At 47.5% G+C, this 18,110-nt stretch overlaps 1 protein-coding gene across 2 annotated transcripts in view; it reads left to right on the top strand.

Moving 5' to 3' along the window:
* Positions 1–598: 598 nt before the first annotated feature.
* Positions 599–18,110, top strand: part of LOC147435666 (putative clathrin assembly protein At4g40080) — a 53,490-nt gene continuing 35,978 nt past the window's right edge. Inside the window, exon 1 of one of the 2 annotated variants that reach the window (XM_086488661.1) lies at positions 599–750. The gene's annotated coding sequence lies outside the window, so the exon portion shown is untranslated. Of the gene's footprint in view, positions 751–773; positions 1,028–18,110 lie in introns of those variants that run through there. The other variant, XM_086488660.1, reaches the window with a different exon arrangement.

Below are 18,110 nucleotides of genomic sequence, written 5' to 3'. Positions count from 1 at the left end.
CCCCATATGGGGACCCCCTTGGGAGAACAGTTTCAATCATATCCAATGTCATTTCAAGGCAAGAAGAAATAAAATACCCATCTTCCCATATGGGGACCCCCTTGGGAGAAGAGTTTCAACCATATCCAATGTAGACTCTTTCACCCCCATTATGAGCCCTTTTCTACTTCATCCCATTCACACATGCAACAGTGCAACCCATCAAAGACAGAAAACTCTACAACGACAACATCATTAAATAGTTGGAGACCAAATGGTAACCTCATTGGTTCAGCACGTGTAGGGTCGAGTGCTCAAAACCCTCGCCCATAGCTAGCGTCGAATAATGCTTGGAATACCTTTTTGTCCATGGGGAGAAAGCCACCCATCTAGCTCAAGAAATTGCAACATCTACTAACATAATATGACGGAAGGGGGAGCCCTTTACACGTGTCGCAATCTGCGACCTGAAAGTTAAAGTCCAAAACAAAAACAAGCCCCTTTGCACACGATAAAGAGAGAGAGAGGCTGCCGTCGCGGCCATACTAGTATATTTTAAGCCAATATGTTCATGCCAACACACCCCAGCATCTTTGAGCTATGCCTTGTTCCAAGCAGTCTGAACCGTGGCGTACACTAAAGTGCTCAAAATTCCTTCACCTAGTCTACAAGCTCCAACTTCTTCAGCGGAAAATTGCAATGGGACCTCGGGCCCGGAAAGTTGTCTCAACGTGTCCGTAAATGGACCTTTTGCTCAGGGCGACGAGACAGGTAATAACTACATGCAGGCTGAGCTGGATTTGTAAAGTTCACTGTACAAGCTTACTTGCCGCCACATTTGTTGCTCATGAGGGTTGACAGCGTCGCGCTCTCGAGCTTACTCTAGCAGAGCCCAGCTTCTCTCTCTCTCTCTCTCTCTCTCTCTCTCTCTCTCTCTCCCCGCGTGCGCACAGACCACCGGTTACTTGAAAGAACAAGTGGCGCTCGGCGTCTCATCAGTTAGCTCAAATTCGAACAGCAGCAAGACCTATGCACTGAGATGAATCTTGTGAGTAATTTTAGCTCAAATTTGTGTACTGTGTGTGTGTGTGTGTGTGTGTGAGAGAGAGAGAGAGAGAGAGAGAGAGAGAGAGAGAGCATTTGCCGATTGTCAAGTTGACCTGTTTGGGCAATTATTGCACATGATGTTCAGGTCGCGGTCTTTCAGTCATGGTGGGTGAAGTGGATGTGCGCATGCATCCATGTCAATTTTGTCACTTGATCCATCTATGGATGTGTATGTATGGTTGGCATACATTACACATCAATATTTAGGATATGGATGTCGAGTCTCCATTCAAGTTACACAATTCCAACGTTATGTGATTCTTCTATGCTTAGTGCCCATGCATCTCCCCCCAGGAAGCGTATCCGCAACCCATGCCTCATCCTTCATGCAAGAGTATGAAATACATGGGCAATCGGGGACGGAGGTCCTCCTCATTTCCCGGTATCCGGCTTTGATTGCATCAAGTCTTTTCTTAGCAAGGTCCTAGTAAGCAAGGCATGTACTCGTTTTTATCTGTTTACGAATTATAGCTATCAATGACATGCTGAAGAAGTAGGTCTCTAGAAGTAGTTCTATGATCCGTATAGGTCTTTGATGCAATGGTGCACCCAAAACCATGATCAACGTCTATCACGCACCTGAACCGTATGTCAACCATACAAGCTAAACCTTAACTGCATATCTACTTGTCTCTATCTGCTGCTGATGTGAAAAATTCCATCCTCAATAATATGATCAAAATGCTCTTTGTAAAATGTCATTTTCTTCCCAAACTCTTGAAAAGGAGTCACCATGTTGTCTCCATATTAGTTGAGGTCTAATCTAGTATAACATGACCCAAAAGCTCCCACAAGCTATGTATGTAAGATATTGATCTAGTAAATGCAACCAGTGTAGCTCCAACAAGTTATTTATGTAAAATATTGACGTAGTAAGGGCCTTAATTACAATTGTTAGCTCCCAATCTTTCTCTTACGTCTTGATGTTGCTGTGTGGCTTTACACCAACCTTGCTGCCACGACCTTGCTATCCTTGCTCATCATTTGCAGCCGAGGCCAATGACTTAGGATCTCCCAAAGTTGCTTTTGCTCCGAGGTTGAGTCTTGGGTTATTGGTTGGACGGGGTTTCCAACAAGAGCAAGCCTTTGCCAGATTTCTTATTTGATGACATGGATAGCAGTAGTGAGGCAGCTTGGAGTACCCAACGTTATGCGTGACCAATCCATCACCTTCTGTTGGGAGAAGAATCTCCTTTGGGAGAGCGGGGATCTCAAATCAAAACTCAAATGGTAGGGTTTTTGTTGCCTTAGTGACTATAGAAGCAAAAGTCCTAAGGGAACTCAGTATACAAGACCTAGTGAGATCCCCCGTTCAAGGAAGCAAGGAGAGATATTGGGGTGCAGACGGGGGAAGCGGACAAAAACTTGGAAGTCTGTCTCCTTGGCAGCCGCATCAAGTGCAAGGGCAAAGCCATTCAAAGCCATGGATCATGGTATCAATCATGAAAAGTATGCCAGTGCAACTCGCAAAGCCATGGGGCTCATTTGAAGCACCTTGATTGCCATATTTAGATCCTCAATATGGCTTGAAGCCGACTAGAGCGACTTGACTAGAGCGACTCGGGTTCGTGGAGATTTCCAGATGTTTCTTTGAAGAGTGGCTTGTGGGCCACTATTTGTTGACATGTTTTTCTTGGAGTTGTTTGGAGGACATCAGATTGATCTTGGTCCAAAGAGTATCCATGAGTGGTAGTTGACAGTTAGCCCTTCTCAAAAAAGGTTTCCATACACGCTATGGTCAGTATGAGTTTTAAGCCTTACCTTTTGGTTTGACTAATGCTGTTGTTACGTTCTAGCAAATGATGAATGATCTGTTGAGACCGTTTCTCAAAAACTTTGATGCTGTATTTTTTGATGATATCTTTTTTTTCCCCCGAGAAAGAGATCCTTCTATTAGTTAATGAAACTGCCCATAGGGCTACAACAACCTCTACTAAAGAGGGCTACAACAATCATAAGGAGAGACTCTCCCATTGAAAAAAAAACATACGTACAATGAAGCTAAATCAAGAGATGGGAGGAGGGAAAAGCCACACAGGTGGACAGTAGTGCCATATGAGCACACCCTGGACTGTGGTGAAGAAAGGCTCAGGGCGCCAGAGTCGAAGGAATGCCTCTCTACGCTTCCGCATGCGGTTGGAGCTACCCTGGAGTCTCTCAAACTCTCCCCTGAGAGTATGGATCAACTCTAGTCAAAAGTCTTGAACAGTCTCCGTTGGTAGCACAAGGCGAGCGTCAAAGATGCGGAAGTAGCGGGCCTGCCAGATGAACCAGCCAGATGAACTAGAGTGTCAGGCCAAAGACGAGCTCCCAACAAACCTCTCTCTCATTGCACCACTCCTGTGGAGTAAGCTTTGTAGCAGGCTGGAGTGTAGGTTGACCCCCCTGTATCATGATTATCCTATTGGTGGAGGATAGCTCAAACTATAATGCAGGGCCCGTGAGAGGGGACCAAGCAGCTGCCCCCAAGTGTACTGCCGTGCTGTAGAAAGAGCTGGCATCAGCCGAAGGACCCCAGCCAAACGTGCTGTGCCATAGGGCAGTCCCAAAGACAGTGACGGTGACTCTCCAAAGGATGGTCACAAGCTGCATATGTTGCCGAGAGGCCACTATGTACAAGCCAGCTCCCCGCTGCTGTAGCTCTATGTGCAACCAGCCAGTGGAACGTGACTCGCCGCGGCTGTCTGACGTCCCACAACCTCGCCCAAAAAGCTAACAAGAACTTAACTATGAGACCCTCCTTCTGCAAATGAGGTGCTGCAGCAAGACGAGCCTCTCTTCGTGCTCCCAGTATGTGACGTCCCTGTCGAATAGGGTACTAAAAGAAAGGGACACCTGGATGGTTGGCTGAGGGGACCCTTCCAGGATCCCACTGCACTTGTGCCAGTGGGCAGCTCTCCCAAGCCCACAGCCTCGAGTGACTTGTCTCAAGAGCTGCTGGGTCAGGATCTATGACACAAGTCCTCCCACAAATGCCCACAACTCGGATCCTCTAAAAACAACACTCTTCAACTTGTGGGGCCTCTATTGAGACTCTATGCAAACGACCCTCACCCTGTAGCTCGAAAAACATGGAAGGTACAGTCTCTGAGCAAAGCTCGAACTGCAATGAGGACCTCCAGTCGCGTGAAGGCCCCCATCCATCTAGCCGCTGCTGACTCGAGAGGTGTAAGCCACTCAGTTGGTATTGCCTGTGTGATGTCCTGACACATGCTCTGCACCCCTCTCATGCCTTGTAGCTAGATGCTCTGAAGCTCCTCTGACAAACCTGAGAACTGTCGCCAGCCACCTAAAGTGCGTGCTGGACCCTCTGCCATGGAACCCCAAGAAACATGAGGCCTACTACCAACCAAGTGGCCTCTTTGAGTGCTGACCATGGGGTTCCAAACAAGGGGTTGTATCAGGCGCTCCCGCGTGGAAGTAGGTTGGTGCTGCTCCAGGCCTCTCCGCAGCTGCTCCAAATTTCTTGACATCACTAGTAGGTGTCTCTTCTTGAGCTGATAATTTCGGAGGTCCACTGATTGCTATGCCTTGGGACTGTTAGACTTACACCACTCTGCTGCTTCACAGGTCTAGGGCATACATGTATGGCCAGTGTGCCTCCGGGCTGGCGACCCTTTGCATATGCATTTAGACTGCATCATTGTCCGGCCGCCCACTCCGGGCTGGCCGCCCACTTTTGTCCGTGCGTGCACATATATTTCCATATATCATTTTCTTGTTTGGTCGTGGGGGATTTTTCCAGACTTTGCGCTACCTCCCCTTGGGCACCTATTTATGGGGCCAGGGGGTACCCACTTCCATCGTTTGATTGTATAGATAGAGTTTCTGCTCATGGTAGTCATGGGGGGGCTGATCGCCCCTCTTCACCATATCTTGCGTTTGTATTCTCTCTCTCTCTCTCTCTCTCTCTCTCTCTGATTTGAAGAATGTCCATGAAGTTAGAAGCTTCTTGGGATTGTGTTCGTGCATATGCATTTAGATTGCATCACTGTCCGGCCGCCCACTCCGGGCTGGCCGCCCACTTTTGTCCGTGCGTGCACATATATTTCCATATATCATTTTCTTGTTGGGTCGTGGGGGATTTTTCCAAACTTTGCGCTACCTCCCCTTGGGCACCTATTTATGGGGCTAGGGGGTACCCACTTCCATCGTTTGATTGTATAGATAGGGTTTTCTGCTCATGGTAGTCATGGGGGGGCTGATCCCTCCTCTTCACCATATCTTGCGTTTGTATTCTCTCTCTCTCTCTCTCTCTCTCTCTCTCTCTCTCTCTCTCTCTCTCTCTCTCTCATTTGAAGAATGTCCATGAAGTTAGAAGCTTCTTGGGATTGTGTTCGTACTATAGGCTGTTCATAAGGAAGTTTGCAGAGGTTGCTTCCCCTTTGCATATCTTGACACAGAAAGGAGTCCCTTTCTTGTGGGGACCCATTCGAAAGAGAAATTGACTACGGGACCAATTTTGACTTTGCCGCACTTGTAGAAGTCATTTGAAGTATATTGTGTTGCTTGTGGTCGTAGTTTGGGTGCGGTCTTAATGCAAGAAGGCCATGTCATTGCTTACGAGAGTCGATTGTTCTCAAGGCCGGAATTGACAGCACAGATTTATGAGAAGGAGCTTTTGGCGGTTATCCATGCTCTTACTCAGTGGCCCGCCGGCCCACTATGATGTGTGGGTCGTGCGGTACTTGAACTTCATAAAGGTCTGCAACACTTGCTTCTTTGGGCCGCGCCGAAAGCGACACAAAGTCTTCTGAGTCTCCTTCGATGCTTCCACTTCTTCTATGGACGTAGGTCCACCTTCCTCAAGAATCTCCGAGGCTGAAAATTCCTGAAACCACTTCCAACACAAAAACATGAACATACCTATTCCATATAAGGTGATTAGAAAAAATCTCGTCTTTCTAGAAGACTGTGCATGCAATGTAGATGAACAAATCGACGCAATGCCAAACCGTTCACCACACACACGCAAACAATGAGATCGAATCTTTCTCTTCTGATCTAAAGCAATCAACTGTGGCAATGCACAACGGAAATGCCCATGCTTGGTGCTCATACTTTCATGTGCTCTTTCTACAATTGTGTCGTGCCAAGGAAGAGACAAGAATGTGACTTCCTTACATGCATACTTTTCAGCTTCTCATGAATAATCCGCATACATCCGTGCTCATTCATGAGTGAAACGTGCTCAACGTACAATATGTCATGCCTAGGAAAAGGGATCACATAAAGACGCGGACTAAAATACAGGAAACGATCACGAATGAAACACTCGTACAATGCGTGCTGACTAATCATGCGAACACATAATACTTCCTGTAAGGGTTCTTTTGACCTAGGCTCGAGAGCCAAGATCGGTTCTTCTTGAAGGGGTTCTTTGGACCTAGGCTCGAGAGCCAAGATCGATCCTTCGTGATTGATCGAATCTACAACGAGGCTAGCTTCTCTAGAAAAAGCATCAACTAACACATCATCCTTGTGAACAATCACGTCTTCTTCATGCAACTCATCATGCTTGTGAGAAATCACATTTTGATCATGCAAATCATCATGCTTGTCATTGTCCTCCAAATCATCATGCAAATCATTGGCATTCAAATCATCATGCTCATCATTATCATTCAATTCATCATGCAAATCCTATGTGTCATGCTTTGGAGAAGAAGAGACTAAGAGAGTCTCCTTTTCCCGAATCTCTTCAATCTTCGCCTGCACATTAGAAATGAGAGGAAGAATGAACAACGTTCTTGCGATCCAATTCTGTTTTTCTTTTTGCGTACTTGCGATTAAATTCTTTGGCCTCCAAGCGTAATTGCTCGCGCTCACGCTCCATGGCTGCCATTCTTGCTTCGTTCCACGTTGTCATCATGTCCATAATTGTCTTGCACCAATCTTCCATAGGATTTGGTGCAATCCTTGGCGTAGATGGGGAAGGGTGAGGGTCGGAAAAACCTCTTGGTGGGGAAAATTCTTCTTCGCCTCTCTCATGCTCATCACCTCCAAGCGAAGTATCCATTCCGCTTTGAGTGATGACCATCTACTGAAGTCGTGGGTTCTTGTGGTCTTGGGTTGTTAACTTCACGAACTTGGGTTCTCGGGATTCTTGATTCTTGGGTTCTTGAGTGTCGTGAGGTTCTTGGGTGGCTCCTTGGATGAGATTCGACAGTGGGGCCTCATCACCATCCTCAACTCAGCCTACAAAATTCTTGCCAAGGCTCTGAGTTTGAGGATTTAGCCACTTATAGAGAGCCTTATACATGGGACTCAGACAGGTTTTGTCAAGGAACGTAGTATCCTTGACAACATCTTTACTTTTTGGGAGGCTTTTGCCCTGGCAGGGCTCCGTGGTGAGGACCTCGTGATTCTTCTTCTCGATTTTGAGAAGGCATACGACAGAGTTGACTGGGACTTTCTAGAGAGCACTGTACCCAGGATGGGCTTCTCAGATGCTTGGATCAGAGGGGTGTCAGCCTTGTACAGACAGGCTCACAGTCAGGTACTTTTGGCAGGAGGTAGAGGTGATCGCTTCATGCTTACACGCTCGGTCAGACAGGGCTGTCCTCCTGCCCCCTTTCTCTTTCTGTTCTATGCGGAGGCGATGAGCAGATTTTTGGTGTCACAGCAGGTTGGTCTACGGGGCTTAGCACTCCCTATTCGGGGAGATGAGCTACTGGACGTTGAGTTTGCTGATGACTCAGCCTTGTACTTAGATGGCCAGGAGGCCAATCTTCACAGATGTGAGCAGGCTTTGGAGACGTTCTGTTGTGCATCGGGCGCACTGATCAATTGGAGAAAGACAGTGGCTTTCTCGGTTGGTAGTGCCTGTGCGAGATTGGATGCCAGGAGAGGGTTTCAGGTGGATTCTTCCAGGGATTGCAGTTCGGTACTTGGGGTGTCAGGTTGGTTTGGACTTGTCTCCCGAGCAGCAAATTGCTCCCCTTCTCCTGTCTATCAGGAGAAAGTTGTTACATTGGAGCTCAACACGACTTTCTCTGGCTGGCAGAGTAGTAGTTGCAAACCAGGTGTTGTTGGCGACTATGTGGTACATCACTTCCTGCTGGATCTTCTCGAGTTCTTGTATCAGCCAGGTAGAGAGGCTGATCATGAACTTCCTTTGGTCAGGACGTGACACTCAGATAGCCCGAGCCAAGGTGGCTTGGCAGGTCATCACGATTCCTTGTTCTCAGGGAGGGCTTGGGATCATTGATCCAGCACAGTAGAGCAGAGCCCTTCATCGTCAGAGGACTTCTTCCAGGTGAGGAGCCCTGGAAGGAGTTCTTGCTACAGCGGCTTCGTGCCAGGGTGCCTCAGTCAGGAGGCCCTTGGCAACCTTTGACCAGATTGATCTTTACAGAGATGTGCAGAGTTGGTTTGAGCAGGAGACTGGAGGACCGCTTCGCTGTGAGTTTGCTTCGATCTTGGGAGCTCTTACGGCGTGGCCTGGAGCAGAGATAGCCGACGTGCACGGAGGAGCGCCTACGGCAACCCCTCGTCTGGAACCCCATGGTTAGCACTAAGAGAGGCCACTTGGTTGGTAGTCGGCCTCATGTTTCCTGGGGTCCCATGGCAGCAGGTCCAACGCTCTCTCTAGGTGACTGGCTAGAGTTCACAGGTTTGTCAGAGAAGGTGTAGGGGTTCCAGCTACAGGGCATGAGAGGGGTGTAGAGCATGTGTCAGGACATCTCAGAGTCAGTTCCAGCTGGCTCACGCCTCTCGAGCCAGTAGCACCCCGGTGGATGGGAGCCTTCACACGACTGGAGGTTCTCATCTCAGTCAGGGCCTGCTCAGAGACTGTCCCAGTCCTGTTCTTCGAGCTTCGGGGTGGGGGACGTCTACTGCGAGTTGCAGTAGAGGCCCCGCAGGTAGCAGAGTGCTGTTTTCAGAGGATCTGAGTAGTGGGTATCTGTGGGAGGACTTGCGTCATAGACCCTGACCCAGGAGCTCTTGAGACTGGACACTGGAGGCTATGGGCTTGGGAGTGTTGTCCACTGGCATGAGTACAGTGGGATCCTGGTGAGTGGCTATGGAGGGACCCCTTCTCTTCTGCAGACCACCCAGGAGTCCCATTCTTTCAGTACACTGTTCGACTGGGACGTCATATACTAGCAGCACAGAGAGAGGCCCGCCCCGCTGTAGCACGTCATTGGCAGGAGGAGGGTCTCACAGTCGAGTTCTTGGCAGCCTTTTGGGAGAGGTTGTGGGACTCCAGATAGTCTAGGCGAGTCACCTTGTTTCAGTGGCTGGTCGCACACAGAGCTACAGCAGTAGGGAGCTGGCTAGTGCATAGTGGTCTCTCGGTCGCATGTGCAGCTTGTGACCATTTGGTGGAGAGTCAGCATCACTGTCTTTGGGACTGTCCCTCGGCCCAGCAGGTGTGGCTACGAGTTCTTCGGCTGATGCCTGCTCTCTCCACGGCTCGACAGTACACTTGGGGGGCAGCGGCTTGGTCCACCCTCATGGGCCCGGCACTTCAGTTTGAGCTATCTTCCAGCAGCAGGATGATAGTGATGCAGGGGGGGCGACCTACACTCCAGCCTGCTACAGAGCTTACTCCACAGGAGTGGTGCAGTGAGAGAGAGGAGTGTTGGGAGCTCATCAGTGGCCTGACACTTCGGTTCATCTTGCGGGCCCGCTGTTTCCGCATCTTTGAGGCTCGCCCTGTGCCACAAGCAAAGACTGTTCGTGACTTTTGGCTAGAGATGATCCATACTCTCAGAGGACAGCTTGAGGGACTACAGGGCAGCTCCGACTGCATGCAGGAGCGCCGCGAGGCTTTCCTTCGACTCTGGCGCCCTGGGCCTTTCTACACCATAGTCCAGGGTGTGCTCAGATGGCACTACCGTCCACCTGTGTGGCTCTTCCCTCCTCCCATCTCTTGATTTAGCCTCATTGTATATATGCTGTTTTTTCATTGTGAGAGTCTCCCCATCATGTTTGTTGTAGCCCTCTCCTGCAGAGGTGGTTGTAGCCCTATGGGCAGTTTTCATTAACAAATAGAAGGATCTTTTTCTCGGAAAAAAAATTAATAATAAGTGAAAAATGTCAAAAATAGGAAAAATAGACTAAATGCACTGGAAAATTCCCTTGAAGGATTCTGAATGGAATGCTTATGATCATGCTGTGTGCAACCAGAGGATATGCATCTACACTAAGTGACTGGTCTACGAATAGACTAACAAAAGTGCCAGATCACTTCCAATCTAGACTGACTGGACTGATTGAACCCTTGTCGTGCTGTAGCTTGTCCACGGACACATAGGGTTGGATGTGTCACGTGACATCCCCTCCTTTTCAGAGTGAGGTATTGGTACCGAACTGTATGGCGTCGAGGGAGATCGCCAATAGTATCCAGAATCCTCGAAGGGACTCTTCGCCGGCCCACTCTGATGTGTGGGTCGTGCGGTACTTGAACTTCATAAAGGTCTGCAACGCTTGCTTCTTTGGGTTGCGCCGAAAGCGACAAAAGTCTTTTGAGTCTGCTTCGATGCTTCCACTTCTTCTATGGACGTAGGTCCACCTTCCTCAAGAATCTCCGAGGCTGAAAATTCCTGAAACCACTTCCAACACAAAAACATGAACATACCTATTCCATATAAGGTGACTAGAAAAAATCTCATCTTCCTAGAAGACTGTGCATGCAATGTAGATGAACAAATCGACGCAATGCCAAACCGTTCACCACACACACGCAAACAATGAGATCGAATCTTTCTCTTCTGATCTAAAGCAATCAACTGTGGCAATGCACAACGGAAATGCCCATGCTAGGTGCTCATACTTTCATGTGCTCTTTCTACAACTATGTCGTGCCAAGGAAGAGTCAGGAATGTGACTTCCTTACATGCATACTTTTCAGCTTCTCATGAATAATCTGCATACATCCGTGCTCATTCATGAGTGAAATGTGCTCAACGTACAATATGTCATGCCTAGGAAAAGGGGTCACATAAAGATGCGGACTAAAATACAGGAAACGATCACGAATGAAACACTCGTACAATGCGTGCTGACTAATCATGCGAACACATAATACTTCCTGTAAGGGTTCTTTTGACCTAGGCTCGAGAGCCAAGATCGGTTCTTCTTGAAGGGGTTCTTTGGACCTAGGCTCGAGAGCCAAGATCGATCCTTCGTGATTGATGGAATCTACAACGAGGCTAGCTTCGCTAGAAAAAGCATCAACTAACACATCATCCTTGTGAACAATCACGTCTTCTTCATGCAACTCATCATGCTTGTGAGAAATCACATTTTGATCATGCAAATCATCATGCAAATCATTGGCATTCAAATCATCATGCTCATCATTATCATTCAATTCATCATGCAAATCCTGTGTGTCATGCTTTGGAGAAGAAGAGACTAAGAGAGTCTCCTTTTCCCGAATCTCTTCAATCTTCGCCTGCACATTAGAAATGAGAGAGGAAGAATGAACAACGTTCTTGCGATCCAATTCTGTTTTTCTTTTTGCGTACTTGCGATTAAATTCTTTGGCCTTCAAGCGTAATTGCTCGCGCTCACGCTCCATGGCTGCCATTCTTGCTTCGTTCCACGTTGTCATCATGTCCATAATTGTCTTGCACCAATCTTCCATAGGATTTGGTGCAATCCTTGGCGTAGATGGGGAAGGGTGAGGGTCGGAAAAACCTCTTGGTGGGGAAAATTCTTCTTCGCCTCTCTCATGCTCATCACCTCCAAGCGAAGTATCCATTCCTCTTTGAGTGATGACCATCCACTGAAGTTGTGGGTTCTTGTGGTCTTGGGTTCTTAACTTCACGAGGAACTTGGGTTCTTGGGGTTCTTGATTCTTGGGGTTCTTGATTCTTGGGGTTCTTGAGTGTCTTGAGGTTCTTGCGGTTCTTCTTTCGCTTGCAATCTGTGCTAGAGAAGGATCTTCTCTTCACCCGAGTTCTGCTCTTTTGCGTGGGCACACCCCTTGGCGGCCTTGGGCTCACACCAAGGTTGCTTTTTCCCACCTCACGTCGATTGGCCTGCCGCTAAGTGCACGGTCTGCTCTCAATGAGTGAAAAGAGGCACAAGGGGAGGCTGGACAAGCCCTTCTTTCGTGGGATTCCTGTCACTCTTCAAAAACACGATTAGGAATCGACACGCCTAAGTGAACTTGGGTTCGTCCAACCTCAACAAGCAAAAAAAAATAATATGTGGTTCTTTCCTTGAGTGATACAGAACACTGCCAAAGCTCTGATACCAATGTTAGGTGGAGCGGAATGAATGTTTGCACTTTGCTCAAGATGAGTGCTCCGAAGTGTGCTCAAGGTTCCTTTTGTTCTTATGGAAGGGAGAGCCTTTCGTTCTTAATGAGAGAATGCTATGATCACAAACAAAGTGAATGGACACTGTGCGTGCAAGTGTATGAGACTGAGAGATAGAGAGAAGAGAGATACGACACCAGAGACGTAAAACCCTCCTCCGAAGGCCCCACTCTCGTTGGCGAGAGTGGTGTACTTATGATTGCACAAACTGGTACAAACTAAATGCATGTGACTAATGCAAGTCTAGGCTAGATCGATGACGACGACGGGGATGGCGACACCGACCTAAGGGCTGAAATCTGCAATTTTTTATCTGCTGTCCAAAAGCGCTATGGGCTGAAATCTGCTGCAAATCCAAAAACGCTGGTTTTGGGGCTGATTCTGCTGATCTTTGTCGCTGAAAATCTGCAGGTTTTAGGGCTGAAAACTAAGGTTCTTAAGGGTTGAGACTGCTGGTCCTTTCGAGCTGAAAATGTCTGTTCTTATCTGCTGAAAACACTAGGCTTGAGACTCTGTTGAAAACGCTAGGATTGAGAATCTGCTGGTGATGGGTTGCTCATGCAAAACGCTAGGGCAAGGACTGGATGGCGATGACTACTTGCTGGAGAAAACGCCAATGGGGGATGGTTCTTCTTGCTTGGAGGGGGAACCACCAAGGGGGTCTTGCTTGAGAAGTTACCTGTTGAGCGGTGGAGCTCCTGCTGCCTCTTCTGCCAATTAGTGCTAGCCTAGGTTTGCTTATATACAAACTTACTCAATTTGCCCTACCTACTTTCCAACAAAAGTCACTTAAAAATAATAAGTGAAAAATGTCAAAAATAGGGAAATAGGCTAAATGCACTGGAAAATTCCCTTGAAGGATTCTGATGGATTTTGATGGGAATGCTTATGATCATGCTGTGTGCAACCAGAGGATATGCATCTACAGTAAGTGACTGGGCATGCACGGTCTACGAATAGACTCACAAAAGTGCCAGATCACTTCTAATCTAGACTGATTGAACTGACTGAACCCTTGTCGTGCTGTAGCTTGTCCACGGACACATAGGGTTGGATGTGTCACGTGACAATTGGAAGATTGGTTAGAAGAGTTACCGTTCTTACCCTTCTTACCGTTCTGAGGGTTGTGAGAAGTCTGAGAGGTACTTGTCGAAGTCTTGTTTTCCTTGGGCTTTCCCTTGTTGTGCTTCATCTCTTGTGCGAGAGCAATCGCTACTGCTTTGTTGAGATCTATTGGATCGAGCACCTCGACATCATACTTGATATACTCGTCCAATCCATAAAGGAATGCCTCCTTGCGCTCCGCATCCGATTTGCGTAATTGAGTGTCGAGTTGCAAAACACGATTAGAGAAACACATAATTGGCATACCATTTTGCTTGAGACCGCACCAATCGTCCTTCAATCGTGCGAGATACTGAGGTGGCATAAACCGCGCCTTGAGCTTGTCTTGGAAATCAGCCCAGCTGAAGGAAATGGGCGTGAATTCGTCGGCATCCTCTAGGTGCACGGGTAACTGTGCTTTTGGCCATGCGTGATACCAATTTATGGCATCACCGGCAAGATACATGGATGCCGTCAAAACCTTGCTATTTCCTGTCTTCTTAGTTGTCGCAAAATAAGCATTAAATTGATGCAACCAAGAATGAATAAGTGTGCCATCTATCTTACCATCATACTTACTAAACTGGATCTTCTTTGTGACTAGGTTGTTGGAGTCCGAATCTCGGCTTGCGCCACTTTAGGAACTACCAACATCTTTGGTTGGCTCGGACTTCGAGGCGAGAACATCTCGTACAAACTCTTGCATGCGTTGTTCACTCTGTGCCGTACGCTCTGCCTGTCGTTCTTCAGCCGCCAAGCGCGCTTGATCATGCTTATGCTCAAAGGTGTCTTGTCTGAGTTGGCGTTCACGCTCCAAGGTTTCTTGTCTGTCTTGGCGTTCCCGCTCCAAGGCTTCCTCTCGTTCTGCTTTTCTTTCTAATTGTGCCATCACAATGCAAGTTGTTTCTTGTTGTTGTGCCATCATCTCTATCATCGACTTGACCATCGCCTCTGTCACGTGACTCATCAAACCCTACGTGTCCGTGGAGAGTTCAGTCAAGTTAGTCTAGAATAGGAAGTGATCTGACACTTTTGTGAGTCTGTTCGCAGACCGTGCATGACGAGACACTTACATTAGATGCATATCCTCTCGTTGCACACAGCACGACCATCAGATTCCAGTCAGAACCCATCAGTGGCATTTTTACAGTGCATAGACCTATTTTCTCTATTTTTGACATTTTTCACTTATTATTTTTAAGTGACTTTTGTTGGAAAGTAGGTAGGGCAAATTTACTAAGTTTGTATAAGTAGAAACCTAGCGCTAGCACTTTCTGGCAGAAGAGGCAGCAGGAGCACCGCTCGACAGGCACCTTCTCAGCAAGACCCCCAACAACATGGCCTAGCGTTTTTGCAACTCAGCATCAAGCTAGCGTTTTTGGCAAGACCGATCAGCCTTGGCGATTTTGCATTGTAGAGGAGCTTCGGCATTAGCAGACACAGCAGGATCACTTCACGATAGCAGATCAACCCTAGCGTTAGTGGATTTCTCGCAACAGCAGAACTCAACCCCTAGCGTTTTTGCATCAGCATCACACTTTAGCGTTTTGCAGATTCACCGCGACGGAACCTCAAGAACCATCAGCATTTTCAGTTTTCAGCCCTTAGACACTACAGATCAACTCCCGAACCTCGCAGATCTCACCTTCCCGCAGTAGATCCTCTCCGCACGGTCAGATTCCGCGAAGTTTGCAGATTCAGCCCGGAAAACGCAGATTTCAGCATCTGCGTTTTCAGCGCGTCGTCGTTGCATCGTCGCCATCGACATCGTCACCGACAGAGTCAGAATTCAGCAGATAGAAGATTGCAGATTTCAGCCATTAGCAATTTCAGATTTCAGCCCGTCTCGTCGTCGAGTCCAAGCATTGTAGAGCTTTGTGCAATCATAAGTAGACCGCTCTCGCCATAGAGAGTGGGGCCTTCGGAGGAGGGTTTTAGAACGTCTCTGGTGTCGTATTCTCTTCTCTATCTCTCAGTCTCATGCACTTCCATTCACTGTGTCCATTAACTTTGTTTGTGTCCATTGCACCCTCTCCTTAAGAACAGAAGGCTCTCCCTTCCATAAGAATGAAAAGGAACCTTGAGCATAGTTCGGAGCACTCATCTTGAGCAAAGTTCAACATTCGTTCCGCTGCACCTTACATTGGTATCAGAGCTTTGGCAGTGTTCTGTGTCACTCAAGGAAAGAACCACATAATTTTTTTTTGCTTGTTGAGGTCGCACGTAACCCAAGTTCTCTTGGGCATATCGATTCCTAATCGTGTTTTTGAAGAGTGATAGAAACCCCCAAGAAAGAAGGGCTTGTCCAGCCTCCCCTTGTGCCTCTTTTCACTCATTGAGAGCGGACCGTGCACTTAGCGGCCGGCCAATCGACGTGAGGTGGGAAAAAGCAACCTTGGTGTGAGCGCAAGGCCGCCGAGGGGTGCGTCCGCGGAAAAGAGCAGAACTCGGGTGAAGAGAAGATCCTTCTCTAGCACAGATTGCAAGCGAAAGAAGAACCTTAAGAACCGCAAGAACCCAAGTTCCTTGCGAACTTAAGAACCCAAGACCACAAGAACCCACAAGAACCCACGACTTCAGTGGATGGTCATCACTCGAAGCGGAATGGATACTTCGCTTGGAGGTGATAGCATGAGAGAGGCGAATAAGAATTTCCCCACCAAGGAGGTTTTTTTGACCCTCCCCCTTCCCCATCTACGCCAAGGATTGCACCGGATCCTATGGAGGCTTGGTGCAAGACGATGATGGACAGGATGACAATGTGGCACGAAGCAAGAATGGCAGCCATGGAGCGTGAGCCGAGCAATTACGCTTGGAGGCCAAAGAATTTGATCGCAAGTACGACGAAAGAAAAATAGAATTGGATCGCAAGAACGTTGTTCATTCTTCATCCCTCATTTCTAATGTGCAGGCGAAGATTGAAAGGATTCAAGAGAAGGAGACTCTCTCAGTCTCTTCTTCTCCAAAGCATGACACACATGATTTGCATGATTATAATCAGCATGATGACTTGCATGATAATGACAAGATGACTTGCATGGTAATGACAAGCATGATGATTTGAATGACAATGACAAGCATGATGATTTGCATGATCAAGATGTGATTTCTCACGAGCATGATTATTTGTATGACCATGATGTGGTTGTTCACAAGAATGATGTGTTAGTTGAAACTTTTTCTAGTGAAGCTAACCTCATTGAAGATTCGATCAATCACGAAGCACCGATCTTGGCTCTTGAGTCGAGGTCCAAAGAACCCCCTTAGGAAGAACCGATCTTGGCTCTCGAGCCTAGGTCCAAAGAACCCTCACAGGAAGTACCATGTGTTCGAATGATTAGTCAGCATGCATTGTTTGAGTGTTTCATTCGTGATCGTTTCCTGTATTTTAGTCACCGTCCTTATGTGATCCCTTTTCATAGGCATGACATATTGCACGTTGAGCACGCTTCACTCATGAATGAGCACGGATGTATGCGGATGATTCATGAAAAGAGGAAATGTTTTCATTCAAGGAATTCACATTCCATGTCTCTTCCTTGGCATGACACAGTTTCAGAAAGAACACAAGAAAGTATGAGCACCAAGCATGGGCATTTCCGTTGTGAATTGCCAAGAGTTGATTGATCTAGATCAGAAAGACAAGATTTGATCTCATTGTTTGCGTGTGTGTGGTGAACGGCTTGGCACTCCGTCTATTTGTTCATCTACATTGCATGCACAGTCTTTCAAGAAGACTAGAATTTTTCCAGTCACTTTACATGGAATGGGTATGTTCATGTTTTGTGTTGGAAGTGGTTTCAGGAATTTTCAGCATCGGAGATTCTTGAAGAAGTTGGACGCATGACTATAGACGAAGTTGAAGCATTGAAGGAGCCACAGAAGACTTTGTGTCACTTCCAGCGCGGCCCAAAGAAGCAAGCGTTGCAGACCTTTATGAAGTTTAAGTGCCCACACATCAGAGTGGGTCGATGAAGAGTCCTTTCGAGGATTCCGGATGTTGTTGGCGATCTCCCTCGACGCCATACAATTCGGTACCAGTACCTCACTTTGAAAAGGAGGGGATGTCACGTGACACATCAAACCCTACGTGTCCGTGGACAAGCTACAGCATGACCAGGGTTCAGTTCAGTCAAGTCAGTCCAGAATAGGAAGTGATCTGGCACTTTTGTGAGTATGTTCGCAGACTGTGCATGACCAGAGACTTAGATTAGATGCATATCCTCTCGTTGCACACAGCATGACCATCAGATTCCAGTCAGAACCCATTGTGGCATTTTTACAATGCATAGACCTATTTTCTCTATTTTTGATATTTTTCACTTATTATTTTTAAGTGACTTTTGTTGGAAAGTAGGTAGGGCAAATTTACTAAGTTTGTATAAGTAGAAACCTAGCGCTAGCACTTTCTGGCAGAAGAGGCAGCAGGAGCACCGCTCGACAGGCACCTTCTCAGCAGGACCCCCAACAACATGGCCTAGCATTTTTGCAACTCAGCATCACGCTAGCGTTTTTGGCAAGACAGATCAGCCTTGGCGATTTTGCATTGCAGAGGAGCTTCGGCATTAGCAGACACAGCAGGATCACTTCACGATAGCAGATCAGCCCTAGCGTTAGTGGATTTCTCGCAACAACAGAACTGAG

This window comes from Adiantum capillus-veneris, chromosome 18 (genome assembly GCF_014529385.1).
Source record: "Adiantum capillus-veneris isolate H3 chromosome 18, ASM1452938v2, whole genome shotgun sequence".
Classification (NCBI taxonomy): Eukaryota; Viridiplantae; Streptophyta; class Polypodiopsida; order Polypodiales; family Pteridaceae; genus Adiantum; species Adiantum capillus-veneris.
Note: the sequence above shows the minus strand (reverse complement) of the source record. Positions and strands in the feature narration are given on the sequence as shown.